The sequence below is a fragment of the Ambystoma mexicanum genome, chromosome 4q, assembly GCF_040938575.1.
Source record: "Ambystoma mexicanum isolate Mex_15411 chromosome 4q, UKY_AmexF1_1, whole genome shotgun sequence".
NCBI lineage: Eukaryota > Metazoa > Chordata > Amphibia > Caudata > Ambystomatidae > Ambystoma > Ambystoma mexicanum.
Window position 1 is genome coordinate 19614728 of NC_090928.1, and position 13961 is coordinate 19628688.

Genomic DNA, 13961 nt, shown 5'->3' on the forward strand with positions numbered 1-13961 from the left:
AGTTCTAAGAGTTTAATTTTAGATGCGTGTGTGTGCATTCTGCCATGATTAGTACTTAGGAGGGCTGGCTGCGCTCCAGTAAGCAAACCAGAGGTCAGACATGTGGGCGGGTGCTGTCGGTGGGTGGGGTAGAGTGCTAGTGCAGGAGACTTGATGTGTGCCCAGCTAGACCAACATTTGTCATTGGTTGTCGCTGCATACCAATGACACAGCTGTTGCGGGGCGCCAGAGGTGTCAGTGTGGACGGCTATGAGTACAGCTAGACCAGATTTGTCGTAGCCGTAGCTGAATTCTAGAGTGCATGGATGGGAGCCGTATCTGCAGCATGTGTCCACATCCGTGGTGCGATTTATACATACCTTAAACTCAGATGGAGTTCATCTTTGATGTCAAAAGTCCAAAGCGATTGTCTGGTCTCACAAACCGAGAACTCACTAGATTTGAGAATTTGAGCAGCGGGAGGAACGCACAAGTCCGAGACAAAGCAGTAAATGGAAGCGCACCCAAAAATGAGACACAGCAGTAAAGGGCGAACAACCCAGACCTGAGACGATTGAGCAGTGGGAGAAATGCCCAAGTTTGAAACACAGCATTGGATAGAAAGAAGCCTAAGGGTACAGCAGTGAATGGTGAACAACTTAGATTTGAGAACCTTCAGCAGTGGGGGAAATCAACATTACATGCAGAAACGCCCATATTTTTTTATTTGTATTTTTTTATTTGTTTATTGGTGAATTTTGCAGGTGCAAAATACAACTGTCAAGTATACATCCATCTTCATGTGATTCAACCAATATATTAAACCAAAAAGCACAAACAAATACCCAGTGCTTATCAGTTGAAGTTGCATGATGCCAGGCTCTGCCCCGTGCCATAGCTTGTCTTGTTTGAGCCAGGTGGACAGTTCACTTTTAACATCTTAGCATGAGGCGCCTGGCTGGATATATACATCCAGTGCACAAATAGGATGACAATGATGAGTCAAACAGTGTCCGGGAGCAAGTTCATGGTGGTTTGTCTTCCGAGTGGTAAGAAACAGAGTTAACAAGTACTTTCCAAGCTTCAAAGTTAAGTGCAAAGTTTCTCCCGTGCGTGTCTATTGTCCCGCCCCATGTAGTGGTCTCAGCGTCGCACCAGCGCTTGAATTCCCTGTACCATACATCAAACTGTGGGCCCTTGCGTGATTTCCAAGCCATTGCTATACATCCCTTGGCCAGTATGCATGCTATGTCCATGAATTTGCTTGTGTGTTTGGGTTTACTCAATCTGGGATATATACCCAGTAGGCATTCAAGCAGGTTCCATTGAAATCTTTTAACCCCAGCACCCTCGCAGGTCTGTTTAATTTGGGACCAGAAACGGTGTATCGTCGCACACTCCCAAAACATATGCATTTAATTAGCCTGATCGTGGACACACCAGGGGCAATTAGAGGGTGTATTTGTTTTCAATGTGGCCACTCTGGAGGGAATCATGCATGTGCGATGAAGCACATTCAGCTGTATGAGCCTGAATTGGGCATTTCATGACACATTTTTAACAAAGCCCAGCGCCAAATCAACCTTACAGCATATTTTCAGTTTAGTGAGATTGATACTAGTGCCATCCAGGAGAAACATATACATACAACCTGAACACCGGTCTCCAGCTGTCTTCCAATTCATACATTAATGTCAGGAAGGAGTTTGGCTGTGGCTCAGTGGGACACTCACACCAATTGCGCTTGGCGATCCTTGTTACTCTCATGTACCTCAGGAATTGCCCCCCTGGAAGTCCCTCCAATTGCATTAGGTCAGCCAGTTCTCTAAATGTTCCGTTCCCATGCATGTCACCCCAAGTGGTTATGCCGACCCGTTCCCAGCACCGGACTGCCTTTAGTTCATCTACATTTCTACATGTACCCACCAGGATTGGAGTGTGGGAGAGTAGGGGTGTTGAGTTTGAAGTGCCTTAAGTGTTCTAGATGAGATCGGCCTACCCACCCGTAGTGCTAGCGGTTAAGTTTCGTTCCAGTTTTCCTGAGACCATAAGGCCTCTCTAAGCAGGGCAGGGCTTGTCAGCGTGCTAAGAAGCTCATGTTTAGATGTGAATTCATCTGATAACTATTTTGTAATGAAGCTTAACTGTGCAGTCAAGTAATAATATTCCAGCCGCGGTAGATGGACCCCTTCCTTCCTCACAGGGGAGAGAAGGCAAGGAGAACCAGTCTGTGCCTTTTTGGTCCCCACAGGAAGCCTCAAAGTGTACTTTCCAGTTCTCGGAAGAAGGAGGCTTTTATATAATAGAGGACATTAGTGAAGCTGTATAAGAACCTGGGGAGAATAATAATGTTCGTGGTAGCTACCCTGCCAATAAGGGAGATGGGCAATCGGCACCAAAATACCATTGATTTCTTAACACCCTCTGCTGCCCTTTGTGAATTGAGTGCATGTGTTTCCTCTGGAAAATGTGTAATTTGCATGCCCCGATATCTAAAGGAGTGTGGTTCCCATTTCAGGCCCCAGTCTGGTAAGGCAACCGCATCTACCCCCACCCAGCCCAGCCCTGCAAGAGGGAAGAGGCAGGACTTTTGCTTATTGAAGGAGATTCCTGATAATCTGGCAAAGTCGTCTAACACCTCTAATATTATAGGGAGGTTATGCTGCGGTTGTCCGTGTATAGAGAGACCAGATGTGTAGAGCCCCGGATGTTGATTCCCACCGCCATGTACTCCTGTCTCAAGTATACAGTCATTGGCTCCAGTGCTAATATACAAAGCATCAGTGATAGTGGGCACACTTGTTGTGTCCCCCTCAGTATGGGGCATTGGACCAGGAATCCCACTAACAAGCAACATAACAAAAGGGACCAATAACATTAACGACTGTGGAGGGTTCCATGTATCAAGAAACTCGGAAACCAATAGGACAATGCCAGAATTATAGTACTCGACTATTAGGTTCTTACCTTGTATCCAAAGGTAAGAAAAGTCATAATTGACTAACTTTTAACCAATGCACTTATTAATGTGACATCAATTACGAACTCCAATCCCCTTGTCTCCAACATCTCCTTACCCCCTACAGAACCACGAGATACTCGTCCACTCAGCATCATATACTCTAAAAACATGAAAAGAACGTATATCTAAAATGTATCCTGTTAAGATAAGATAGAGAGACTTCAGAAAATAAGTGTTAGACAAAAGACCTCTAATTGTTGAATGAATTGTATTAAATGTGCCTTGAAAAATCCAAAGCAAGGGCGAAACACATGCACGTGCCTCCTAGCGGAGTTTGTGGCAGTACTGTATCAACATTAATGATTGGAATGTTTATATGAACACTTTTCTAGATGCGTTAATCAACTAAGGATACTGTGAACAACTCAAATACGTATACTAACCTATTGAGCAGATGCTAATAATAGAAACACAAAGCCAAGCGCATAGGCTCACATAGAACACAGACTATTGGCCTACACACTCACAGAATGGTTGGTGGATACCAGTCTCTATGAAGTTGTGCAGCTAAGGACCCCACCCAGTTGATCAAATGATAATCCATGGTTAAATAAGGTATGGGAAGAGCGCACTGACCAATTTATTCACCTTCTCAGACAAAAATGTAACTTAAAATTAGACGGTGCAGTCACCAAAAGCTGGATTAGAACTCCAAAAATGAGAGCATACAGAGTAAACAGAGATGCGGATACAAGAGCACTCTACAGGTAGTGCAGAAAATTAGAACTAGACCAAATGGATGAGAATCACTTCGTGAAAAATGTGTTAAATTAGAAAGACTCTCAATCAAAGAAATGAACAAATATCGTGAAAGAGCCTCTATGCAGAATTATCTAAAGGATGACCAACTACCACAAAGCCTACGTATACTAATATTTCCTAACTTCAATAATGAAGAGGACTCGGACCTGGCAGAAGAATGGGAAGCTGTCACAACTACCAGTCCAGCCACATTCCTATCCGCACAATCACTGGCCTGCTGTTCTTATACAAATATGGGGCTACCCTCAGGAAGATCTTCTTGTGACATTCCCCCGGCAAAACTCTGTTTCATACAGAAAAGAGTGACATGGACTCTGTCCTAGCGACTTTGGCACCAGGCTCATGGTGTGAATAAGAAATGACCAAGGAACAGTCACTTCCTGTACCTCCAGCATGGCTGGCTGATGAGTCATGGACTTTCTCCCATACACGCTCCAGTGTTTGGGTGTGGGTGACTATATAACCAGATCTCGCTTCGTGTTACTCTGCTGAATGCAGCACGACGCTCACCGTGATCCTGAGGCTGGACCTGAAACAACAAAGAAGAAATCACTGTTACATTCGGACTCCGTGTGAACATTCCAGCATATCGGCGGTGCACTTACCTGTTACTCCTGTTAAAGTATTCAGCATTTTCCTGGTCAGCACCTTTCCCGCAACATCTCCACCTCAACGTGATCCGATAGCTGCAAAGACAAAGAGACGGTGAGTAAACCGTTCCTCAGAGAAATACCGCGCATCAAGGCAGCGCAAGCTACATTAAAGACATTGAATGTTAAATGTAGCACGTGTCTACATCAAGAAATACGGCGCATCAAAGGCAGCGCAACATTGGTCACAGCAAGAGCTCGCATAACATGTGAAAACGCACTATCAGAGTGAGGAAAAGACTGGCAGACACAGTTGTGCATACTGGCATACTGCACATCATACAGAGAGAGCAGAAGTAATCACAACAAAGACATTCTACAGCCACCTCCATAGCAGGACTGGGATTGGCCTTTAATTTCAGGAACCAGTGATGTAACTCGGTTCCACTGAACGAGGGAGCACAGACATTGCGCCCCTGCTGAGAAGAGCAGGACGGAGTGCTTGCTCACTAATACCATCAGGTGAGCAGGATCCAAGGGAAGGGAGGGAGGGACAAGAGACATTGGGGAATGAGAGAAAGAGGAGGGTGTCTGTACTTGTTAACCCCCATTTCATTTTGTAGTACATGACTCATGGTGAGTGCTGAACAAAGAGAAGATCAGACATCCAGTGTGTGCCCAACAAGTATCCAAGCAGAGGCTCCAGACGTCCCTGCAGAGATAAGGTGAGCGTAACAGAAACCAACCTCAATTGCAGCTCGAAGAAAATGGTGGAACTACTTGCAGTAAATGCAGACAGGGAACATAAAAGGAGTGAGACAGAAATGGAAAAAAATAAGAAAGAGATCCAGGAAATGGATGCACCAGAAACAACGAAAAAGACAAATTACAAAACCATGGATTCCATTCTTAAACAACACCAGGATGAGATCAAATTAAGGATAGCACAGAAAACCCCTCGAGATGATGAAGACTACAGACAAGACAGAGTGTACACCTTTCAGCAAAAATATGATGACAAAAGGAAACCAGCATCAAGGAATAGCACACCAGGAACCTCACCAGCAAGCTCAGATGCAGACAGCGAAAATGAAGCTACCAACAGGAACCAAACGGATAACCTGGGACTAACTAAACTTGTTTTTTTAGAACTAATAAATCACTATCACAGTGGCAACAGATTAACAAATACAAAACAAGTGAGGTTCCAGGACCCATTGCTTTAAATAATACCCCAATGGCAAAAACTGTGCCAATGGTACGACCCACACCAGAGGATGTAGGGGGAAGAAGGGGAAGAAGAGGAAGAGGAGGAAACAAACCAGGAATAAAAACATGATCAGAACACAGGAAGGAAACGGTGGAACAAGGACTAACTTAGTACTGAACTTATCATCAAGATCTCTAAACAAGATTGAAATAGTGGTCTCAATAAGGGCCTATCCTTCGCATCAAGCATATATTCAAACTATATTAACCTACAAATTGACACTTTCAACTTCATACGAAAATTAAAATTTAAACAATTATTCCACAACCTACACCCAATCGGGGAAGAAGAGAGATGTGAATATCCAAACAGTGACTTATCTATAAAGAACCTAACAAACACCAGACTCCTATCACAAGAGGAGAACAAGGAGATACCTCAACAGGACCTGATCGACCACCTAGGAATACTTAACAGTGTTCTTAGAGAAAGTAAACTAAAATCCAAATCCAAATTCATTCCCATAATACAACAAGGGAATTCATTGATAAAGCAGTAAATAAGGACATTAAACGAGCAATGGAGGGAGGCACCAGGGGGCGCAGGCAAGATGGCTGCCTGATCTATCGGCTCCCCGCATGGCCTTGGACAAATGCGGAGTTACTAAGGGAAAAAGGAACAGAATCCTCACCAAACCGGAACGACGACCGTGGGAACTCCTAAGGATTCCAACGACACCTTTTCCGAGCATCGGAGGTGTCCCACAACTCAAGATACGGGTCTTGGAGCATTCGAACTCCCCCTCCCCCCTTCCGGGCTGCCGTCGCCAGCGGGACGGAGACACAGAGCCGCGCTTCGCCCTACATCGGGCTGCTTTGGATCCGCGGTCGGCCAGCTGTCCCTGCTCACCGAGGACTTTCCGGCGGCCGCAGCGGAGGAGCTGAGGGTCGCCCAGGGAGCCAGACTGTGCGCTTTCCCGTCCGCGAGGCTCGCCCGCCCTCCATGGCGGGTGCTACGCAGAGGAGGGGGACGGTGAGGCGGAGCTGCTGTTGGGGCGCTTGGGCTCCGCGGGCGGGCCCCCTGTTGGAGTTGCTTTGCCCCCTGGACCCACACCGATAATCTGTTTTGCTGGCTCGGGCCTTCGCGGGAGCGTGCCCGAGCCCTCCTGCTCCTCTCCACCTCCAGATCAGGGACCCTGGTGAAGCCGGGCCCTCCGGAGCCTCTACAGGGTTGCTGCAGCTGGGCCCGCCCCTGTGCAGGGCCCTGGACTGTGCGTTCTCCGGCCTGCGCTGCCCGCCCTCCACAGCTGGTGCCACCCGGAGGGGAGGGACGGTGAGGAGGAGCTGCCGTCGGGGCGCCCGTTCTCCGAGGGCTGGTTCCCCCGTCGGAGTTGCTTTGCCTCCTGGGCCCCCATCGATACTCTCTTTTGTTGGCTCGGGCCGTCGCGGGAGCACGCCCGAGCCCTCCTGCTCCTCTCCGCCCCCGGACCGGGGTCCCCAGTGAGGCCGTCCCCCCGAGCCACTACATAGGTACCTCAGCTGGGCTTGCCCTCGTGTGGGCCCGGGCCGGTGTGGTCCTCCTGCCCCCCCCCCCCTGCTCACTAACGGCCCCCTGAGGGACCAAACACTGGGTGTGCCTGGGGGCCCCTCCGGATCTGCTGCATCCCCCACACAGGGTGAACCACGAAAAGGACATCATTTGGGACACCTATGAAGTGAAGCCTGCCTGGATTGGGCCTCTCCCACTGCAGTAAATCACGCCATAACCCTGCGAGTGGACCCCATGTGGCCCCCCCTTTTTTGAAATACAAACCTAGTCCACTACATGGACGGCCAGGCGCGGGCTAGGGCCCTGTAAGCTGCTACCCCACGGGACCCTGCGGGTCCACTCGCGAGTGCACTTAATAGACAGAGGTTGGGGACTTGACTCAGTGCTCTCCTGCTCAGGCCCCTGGTCCCCCCTCTCCACCATACCTGGGGGCCGATATTGGGCGAGTGCCAAAGCAAAAAGAGACACTAACGAAGGTCCCATCGGGGCCCTGAGTTGACCTATACTTGGGGCACCTGGTTGTTTCCCGAGTTTAGAGGTGAACTTGAAGACAAGAAGGAGCGGGGTCTCCCCGCACCCTCCCCCAAAACAGGGTGTGGAACCCAGTGAGACCTCCCCATGGGTGAATCCAGCCACGAGGACTTGCTCACGGCATAACATAACACATGAGCCGATATCGAGGAAAAGGAATAGGCCCTCAACCCTTGGGGGTCATATCCAGGGACACTACAGAACCACAGAGATCGAGGGGCGAGAACACCATATGACTTGGAAAGAGACTTTGGCAAAATACCAGTTCACATCCGGGGTTTTGGCAATGGCGACCGGTACCTCAACCACACCGGCCCCGGATATGAACAATATGCAGAGTTACATACAGACGATCCTAGATGAAATCAGGGGTATGAGAACGGACATGGGCGCCAAACTAGCTGACCTCACTGCCAAGGTCTCCACGCTCGAGGATCGAATGGAGGGGGTAGAGAACAACCAGGCTTCCACTGGCCTCCTGGAGACACAGATGGAGGTGGGGTTCAGCGAGATCCGGAGACGGGAGGACGAGCTGCTTTTCAAGGTGGACGACATGGAAAATCGTGAACGGAGGAGTAACCTGCGGATCTTTGGCCTGCCGGAAACAGAGGGGGAAACACAGGTCTCTCTGGAGGGCAAGGTGCAAGACATCATCAGAATTGCCCTGGGAACCGACTCCGGGGAGACCGTACTGATCGACAGGGTACATCGGGCTGGGGGAGGTGGTAGGGGCCCGCAATCAGTTTTGGCAAGATTCCATTACTACAGAGACAAAGCAAAGATACTGGAGAGGGCGAGGACTTTAAGAGACATACAATATGAGAACTCCAGGGTGGCAATCTACCAGGACCTGTCCGCTCTCACGTTACAAATGAGGAAAAAATGTGGGGCAATCACTAGATGGCTACAGGAAAAGGGAGTCCGATACCGCTGGGGACACCCATTTTACCTAGCGTTTGAATGGCAGGGTGAGAGCCACCAGCTCGTCACGGAAGAAGACATTCAAAGAGCCATCGATGAACTGATCGGGGACTCCCCAGGAACATCAGGGGAGCGGAGCGGGACTGACGGAGACCCAGGCCGGGGCCTGAGAGGCCCTGATCTGAGCCAAGGAAAGCATAAAGTGAAGGGCACTCGGAAGTTTCAGAAAGTCCGACACCCCTCCACAGGTCATGGCGGACCCGAATGATAGCAAAGGGAGGATGGGGAAAAGAAAAGAAAGCTGAGGTTGTTTTCCACAATACAATGGCCTGCATGGCCCTTAGGGCCCCTCCCCGCGTTGAGGGTAATTGAATGTGCCCCTTTGGTGTTGCCACGGTTGGCAAGGTTCACGTTTAGTTGACATGGCAGAAAGTTCAAGGCCCATCTTGTTGAGGGTTTGTGGGTGATTCTTTTGCTGGAGGTTACCGGTGTTTGGCCCCGGATACGGGGGAATCCCTCCCCGCCTCATATTGAAAGTTAATACATGGTGGGTCCTGTAATTTACGGGGCACAACCCAAGGTGTTGACGGAGGGAGGGGAGAGTTGAATTGGGGACCCCACGCAGAGTTTTGAATTCCAACTGATTTTCAGAAAAGTTTTCCAACAAAAAAGATGGAGGATGTGTTCCATATCATTTAATATCCCGGGGCCCGGGTAGCGGCCTTGTGGTTCGTCTACTAACCCCGATGCAGGTCGGGAGATGAAGACGAACGCCTTATAAAATGGGTAGGGGAAATACGGATCAAGGGGGGCGAGGGGCAAAGGAAACAGGGACACCACACCATGGAACTGGGGCTCAAACATGCAGAGGGAACTCACTGAAACCTTACGGGCCAGGGGCAACAGCGACCATGGTTGAGGGTCGGATTGGCACGCTCAACGTCAAGGGCCTAAACTCACAAAACAAGCGATCCCTCACAAGTAATATGTTCCGTAATTGTTAGTCCTTTTCCTGCAGGAAACTCACTACAGGAGGGGGGCAACGATAAAGGGAAAGGAGATAGGCAGTAATTACTGGGCCTCGCATAGATCCTCAAAGAAGGAGGGAGTAGGTATCCTCCTGGGCAAATCACTGCACCTTACCAATGTTGAAACGAAGAGGGGCTTTGGGGGTAGGTTTCTGGGGATCAAGGGCCTATCCCATGGTACGCGTGTTACATTGGCCACTTTATATGCGCCCAACGTTGGCCAAATTAAGTTTATTCGTAAAGTCCTCAAAGTCATGGATGAATGGGCGGAAGGGGCCAAGATTCTTGGCAGAGATTTCAATCTCATTGCAGACCCACGACTGGATTGGTGGTCCGCCAGAGGGGTGGGGCTGAAAGCCCCTACAAGGGATAACTTAGCTATGAGGGACCTACTACAAGAATACTACTGGGTAGACGTATGGCGAAAATGCTGGCAAACTTCAGGGGGTTACACGATCTTTTCTCCTCCTCATCAAACATAACAGAATTGATCTACTATTGATATCGGAGGAAGGGGGGGGGGAGAGGTTGGTGGCCCTATGGTTGAATCAGTGACCTGGTCGGACCATGAACTCCTAGTCATGGAATGGCGACTGCAAGACACCCCAAAGTCATACAGGTGGTGCTGTAATGACACCCTCTTGAGGGACCAGGTGTTTAGGGAATTCCTACAGAAAGAAATGGAAGCCTTTTTTGTAACAAATGACACAGGGGAGGTCCCAATGGCCACAGTCTGGGAGGCAGCAAAGGCCACGTTCAGGGGTCTCCTTATTGCAGAAGGTTCAAGTAAAAAAGAGAGAGAGCTCTAATAGAATCTAGACTACACGAGGAACTACGGGCTATGAGGGCACAGCTCACGGCTGGCAGAGTAGACCGTGAAAAACTCCTGGGCGAAATGAGATACAAAAGACAGGCCCTGCATACAATCTTGATTGGGGAGGTGGTTAAGAAAATGAGATACACAAAACAGCGATATTACGAAAAGGGAGATAAGGTGGGAACACTCTTGGCCCATAGGTTGAGAGGAAGTAGAGCGGTTAGGCGGACAGAGAGGGTCAGGGATGGGATGGGTAACATCCAGACAACAACCAAGCACATAGCCAAATCTTTTGCAAGCTTCTATAGGGACCTTTATGCCACACAAGTGGATGAATCACTAGATAATATTCAGAGATATCTTGAGGATCATCCCCTACCTAAGCTTACGGATTCGGAAAGGGAAGCTCTGGAAAGGGAAATAACTGGGGAAGAGGTGGAGGGGGCCATTAAAAAACTGAAAGTAGGCAAGAAGCCTGGAGGGGACGGTTATACAGCCGATTTTTACAAACAATACCAATCAGTGCTGATAGAACCACTGGCCAAACTCTTTAATCAAATTAGAACCTCGGAAACCGTCCCACCAACCTTCCTGCAGGCCATGATCACGATAATTCCAAAACCAGGTAGAAATCCGGTGGAGTGTGGTTCGTATAGACCCATCTCCCCCCTGAACACGGACGCGAAGATCTTTACCAGGATCTTAGCGACACGCCTAGAAAAATGCCTTCCCAGATTGATCCAACCCGACCAGGTTGGTTTTGTGTTGAACAGACAGGGGGCCGATAGTATGCGCAAAACCCTGCATATATTGAGTTCACAGGGAGTTAGAAAGGAGGGTGTCCTTCTCCCGTCCCTAGACGCGGAAAAGGCGTTCGACAGGGTGAGCTGGGCCTTCATGGAGGGGGTCCTATCGTCCCTGGGAATGGGACCTAAATGGCATGGCTAATTGTCGGCTCTCTACTCTCACCCCTCAGCGAAAGTGGTAGTTAATGGGGGCGAATCTGATGCCCTTCCATTGGGAAGGGGTACAAGACAGGGGTGCCCACTATCCACCCTCATATACGCTTTAGTGATGGAACCCTGGGCCATAGCTATCAGAGGAAACAACAAGATCCAGGGTGTTAAAATGGGGGATGCCGACCATAAAATAACCCTCCTTGCCGACAAGGTCTTATTATATCTCTCTAACCCGTCCCAATCTGTTCCCGCAGTGTTACATAGCTTAGAGCAATACGGGACCCTTGCAGGCTATAAAGTAAACCTAGACAAATCAGTTGCATTCCCAACAGGCCAACTTAAAGACACAGAGAAGCGATATATTGAGGAGCTCCTGTTCTGTAAACAACCCGAGGGATTCTGTCACCTGGGGATCCAGATACCATCAGACTTGGCAGACCTCTTTAAAGCAAACTACCTCCCCCTCTGGTCAGCGAGCGTTGGACAAATTCCGGCCTCTCATGGATGGCACACCTCAATTCAATAAAGATGGTGATCCTCCCTAAATTCCTATACTTGTTTCAAATGCTTCCAACCCAGATACCAAAGCCCTTCCTCCTGCAGATGAAGCGGGCCCTTCTCCGCTGCATCTGGGCGGGAAAATCCCATAGAATTGCCTATGACACCTTGATAAGGCCCAAGGATGAGGGTGGAGTTAACCTTCCAGACTTAGACACATACTACAAGGCATCACAGTTGCGAATCCTGGTGGACCACTTGGCAATGGGCCCGAAGAAGCAGTGGGTGGGCCTGGACAACCTGCTTTTCTCCCCGGTCACACTAGACGAGTGGTTGTGGGTTCCTAGGATAAGTATCCCGAGAAGAATTTTGAACCATCCAGTGCTGGGAGTGTTATGGTCTATATGGGGGTAGGGGCGCTATCTCAGGTGGCTCACGACATGGCCCTCGCCCCTGAGCTGCATTTGGGCTCCTCCACTCTGGGAGGGGATCAACGAACCACTGGCCTTCCAACAATGGTATGAGGCAGGCCTCTGTAGAGCCGGACAACTTTGGTCGGAAGGGGAGTTTATGTCACTGGGAAATTTGAAGGACGCCCTGGGCCTCCCCAATCTTTCCCCCTTTAGATATTTGCAACTTAAGGGGGCCCTTACTGAGAGCAGATGGGGGGATACCCTTAGACGGGACTTAACAGACTTTGAGAAATTTCTTATCACACACAAGGGGACCAAAGGGGTGATATCACAGCTCTACAGCTTTTTGCTGTTCTCCACCCCACGGGACCCCCCATCCTCCCAAGTACAGTGGGAAAAAGACCTAGGAACACCCATAACCGAAAAGAGATGGACCAAGATATGTAGACAGGCCAATCGCTCCACAGCTGCACCCCAATACCGTCATCAGGCCCTCAAACTGATCCACTACCCCCTGCAGAGGATAGCCAGGATGAGAGAGGGCTACGGCCCACACTGCTGGAAATGTCATACTGAAAAAGGGGACTATATACACATGTGGTGGAAGTGTCATGTGGTACAAACCTACTGGACCGAGGTCCTGTCCTGGATTAAAGAGGTAGATGGAATGGAAAGGACCCTGTCCCTCTGGCTACTGTTGTTCAGCATCGAGGTGGAGGGGGGGGGTCCAAAGGTGAAACACGACCACATGCTACATGTGATGCTTGTTGCGGCTAGGTGCTGCTGGGCCCAAAAATGGAAATCACCCCAACACCCGGGGGAGGGAGAGTGGGTCTCCAAAATACGGGCAATCTATGACATGGAATTTTTAACCCATCTGATTGACGAATCTAGGTCCAATATCGAGGGCCTACGGCTTCCCTTCTTTGATAAATATGGGAAGACAGTCTGAGACGCTAGAAACCTTTTGAACGGACTCTTTGGGCTCGAACATTGCTGACTGGGTAATCCCCCCAATATGAAGGGATAGGCTGATGCGGGAGATATCGATGTTGGGTCATGGCCCTTGCCTCTTGAGCGACCCCTAACCTGTACTTGTGACGTGTCTTTGAGAGATAATGTGTTGGTCCCTGCTGTTATTATAACTTCTTGAACCATGGTGTGGTAAAGGGAGGGGGGAGGGTGTGGGAGGGGGGGGAAGGAGTGGAGGGAGGGGGGATAAATAGCTGTGACTGTTCTTGTTCATTCATCCTGTTGGTTGTATCATTGGATTGTTTATGCTATAATCACAAAACTTTAATAAAAATCGAATTTTCAACAAAAATAAAACGAGCAATGGAGAAACCCATTACTAAAAGGTCAAATAGCAATCTAAATGCGAAAGAAAAAACAGCCATAAACAATCTCAAGTCAGACAAGGGATAATAATAAAGGAAACTGACAAAGGTGGGCATATTGTAATCCTAGACAGAACTGATTAAATCAGAATGCCTGATGACCGCCTTGCCACCCCAGGGTGTTATAAAATTGTACAGAAAAGCTTTATAGCAGACTGTATTAAAGGATTACACAGACTAGTCAACAAATGGCATAACAAACTGCTTATCAATGAAGGGTCTTTCATGATCATTAATAAACCAAGAGTTCCGACAGTATACATTTTACCAAAAGTACATAAGGAAT

The 13961-nt window shown here is 49.0% G+C and overlaps 1 long non-coding RNA gene across 1 annotated transcript in view; it reads right to left on the minus strand.

The window, feature by feature from the left end:
- Window positions 1-712: 712 nt before the first annotated feature.
- Window positions 713-13961, minus strand: part of LOC138467417 (uncharacterized) — an 88810-nt gene continuing 75561 nt past the window's right edge. The window contains exons 2-3 of the long non-coding RNA XR_011268098.1: window positions 4369-4449; window positions 713-4292 (exon numbers count right to left, since the gene is read on the minus strand). This is a non-coding gene — a long non-coding RNA (uncharacterized lncRNA). The remainder of the gene's footprint in view (window positions 4293-4368; window positions 4450-13961) is intronic.